Source organism: Quercus suber, unplaced genomic scaffold (assembly GCF_002906115.3).
Source record: "Quercus suber isolate HL8 unplaced genomic scaffold, Cork oak 2.0 scaffold_320, whole genome shotgun sequence".
NCBI classification, from domain to species: Eukaryota; Viridiplantae; Streptophyta; class Magnoliopsida; order Fagales; family Fagaceae; genus Quercus; species Quercus suber.
Window position 1 is genome coordinate 548,174 of NW_027069774.1, and position 3,568 is coordinate 551,741.

Consider the following 3,568-nt stretch of genomic DNA (forward strand, 5'->3'; position numbering starts at 1 on the left):
GGGGGGGGGGGGGGGGGGGGGGGGGGGGGGGGGGTGTGGGATTTGAACCCTTGATGTTTCTATTAGAGACACAAAGAGGTGCCAATTGAATTACAAATGCTCTTGGCTAATAAGATGGAAATTTTTAATGAACTGAGATAGTGGATAATGGTTAATGTGGCTGAGTGCCAATGAGCTCTAGCTCAAATGGCTCCTCCTCCCCTTACTGGTGAACACTAGTTCAAAACCCACTGGGTGTGTGTATAACTTACCAATTAAAATTTTTTAAATGTGGCTTAGTGAAATGATGTTGATGAAGAATGCTGCAACAATATTTATACTAATGGTGATAACTGCTACAGTGAAAACTTCTATCATTGTGAATCTGCTTCATGATGTTGAGGTTGTCTAGAAATTATATTCTCTATTTTCCCCCATAACTTTGGCATTCTTTAGTCCGACTGTCCGCACTTACACCTATATTTTGCATTCACAGATTTCCAAGCAGGTCCCAGGCATTGCTCTATCAATTGAAAGGGGCCATAAACATGCTTTCTCAAGCACTGAGGCTGGTGCATCATGTGTTGCAAAGTACGTAGCAGGCTTGATCAAGAATCAATTATTGCATTCAAGGCAGTAACTTTGGACTTTGGACTCATTTCTTGCTACCATTTCAGATTGTAGTAGTTCTATTTCGTATAGAACTATTTAGTGATGATTGGAGAATAGATGGTATTGATAATCCCATTATGTTTAGATGACATTTGGAATGACTTAAATCTCAATTTTATAGTATGGTGACAACTAGCAGTATTTGCTTAATTAATCTAAACCTGCTAGCAGAACTACTGGATCATTTGACAGAAGATTGGTCCTTTGGCTTGTATCACCCCCTTCCCCTTTGTTTAAAATCTCCATTTATAATTACACAAACAGGTATAAGTTATATAATACGACGAAGTGTTTAAATGGAATATTGAAGACGTGAACAACTTAATATGATTTTGAGAAAAACAGAAAAGAAAAAGAAATATTAATATTGTTATGTTTACGTGGAATGAATTCGATAGTTGCTACTTGCTACTAGGTTGATCACGTAACTTTGCAGTGATACAATCATATATAAGACTTACTATTAGATGATTCTCAAAAAAAGAAAAAAGAAAAAGTTACTATTAGATTAGTCTGTATTTTCGGAAAAATTCAATGCAAATGGTAAATTATCATTGCTACACAAGCAACTTTTGGAAAAATAAAGAGGTGAAGACGAAAGTTTTTGGATATTGTTTGCATCTTGTCAAACAGTGGCGTGATACTCTCACATGAATTTGTGTATTCTACCTTTACTCTCATTTTAATAAGAGCAATGGCTATTACAAACATTGTATACACGCTTGTTTTTAAATGAAAACGTGAACTAAAAATCAAACAAGTGTACAGTATGTATGTTAGTGGGTGTAAGAGCTATTTCATTTTTAATAAGGGAATTTAATTGTTTAACATTCCTATTTACATGAACAACAAGTGTGCTGTGTCCGAATGGTGTGAAAGGACATAGATTTTTATACATCTATATCTATGCCTATTTAAAAGCTGAAGTATAATATTTATTGTCATTACGTTTTTGTTAAGCCACGTCGGCCGGCATGTCATCATTTATTTTCTATCTTTCATTTTTATATTTTGATTTATTAATTGACATTTATTAAGCATCTCCTTAGATTTAGGTGTTATTCTATCTCTAATTCTATTGTGTGTCTCTTCATTAATCCAGACTCTTCAAATGCCTCTATTATATGGAATTATAACAATCATCGACAGATCTTCACCTCTTCACCTCCTCACCTCTCATTTCTTTCTTTATAAATGATCAGTTGTTCTCTCTCCACAAATTAATCGGTATGGCCTTCAATGGGATAGTTTCTTGAGTGTTTTAATCGTTCTTTTTGTCATGACTCAAGTATGTCTACCAAAGCCCAATCAAATGAGTGCAAGAGACAAAGAATGACGCTAGAGCTTGCAGATGAAATTGAAGCACATGAGAGGCAACCATTAGAAGCCCAAGTCCAAAGGGTATTGTAAGGGTAATAAGCCCATGAGCCCATATTTATGTATATATTGGGCCAAGGGCCCAATTCGAGGACGTTAAACAATCTGAGGACGAGTAAACACTTTCATAAGGATCCGTGTTAGTAAGTGAAGAGGTGAAATCCAGTTAAAGTCATCCAGAAGGGTGGTCCGAGAAAGAATTCCTTCTCGGCTGAGCAAAACCGAGGTTAGAGGGTGTGGTTTGCAATCAACAATAAAGTTCTTGATCATTCCATGAATAAGGATAAGTATTAGGAAGGAACAGGACAGAGAAAAGTCATGAAATATCTCAAGGGAAAGCTGCTACCACTGCATTAAATGTTCTGTAGCTAACTCTCTAGCCGCATTAATGAGGAAGTGATACTTGAACAGTAACTTTCAGCCTTATAGCTACTACCTAAAGACTTTAGGAAGGTGCTAATGGGACAAGGATCAACACCTACAATCTGATCTACACATGGAAGGTGGAGATGAAAGGTGAAGATAGTATAAAATGGAAGAGATATTCTGAGAAGAAGGGATCGAGAAATTAAGAGAAAAACACTGTAGCAATCAAAAACTGAATTGGTAATCAAACTTGGGAGAAATATATAAGAACTGATCTTCTCAGACTATGCCGAGGACGATTTTCTTTAGTGTAAATCACTCTATCTTCCTTTTCTTGTTATCTTAACCCACTTTACTTGCTGTCCAACTTATTTAAGCTCAGTTTTTCAATCCACTCTCTACAAATTCATTGTATTGGGCTTTTTGGGCCTACGTTCATTTATCCTTTGGGCTAGGGACTCAAATTGTGTCCTTACAAGTATGAACTCAAAATGAGTTTGTTATTTTTATTATTCTTATTATTTATTTATTTCCATCTCATTACTTGAAAATAAAATAATGTAATTCAATTTTGGGATTTCATGGTGAATGAGTTTGAGTTTTTGTGGCCTCAAAACTATTCAAATATATATTTTCTTTTTCAAAATTGATTTGAGTTTGGCATTTGATCATGTTTGTTATAAATTGCTTTATGGTTTCCCTTCTCTAGGTTGCAAGAATGTTACTCTCAATATGTTTGCTATAATATATATATATATATATAAATATTGAGAAACAAACATACACATACAAGGGAGAGGGAAATGAGTTCTAACACAAAAGCACACCACAACTTCACTCAAGCCATGATTATTTTTCTATTTGATAATTAACTTCAATGTGATGTTTTCATTTTGGTCTTTGTTTTATAGTAAGAGTGTTATTTATTTTCACCAAGGAGAAATTGTTATTGTTCTCTTTTTCCTATCATTTTATATGATGAACTAAATTTCTTTTTTATCTCTATTCCGTTTGTCCACTCATTGACAGATGTCAACAATTAAGCCTTGCAATCACTAGAAGCTATTTATTTTATTGAAGATCATACCAATCAATTGGTAACCATTTTTTTCTTAGAAACTTATGAAGAGGAATAAATACTTTGCTTTTCTTGGGTGGTACTTGATAATTTGTT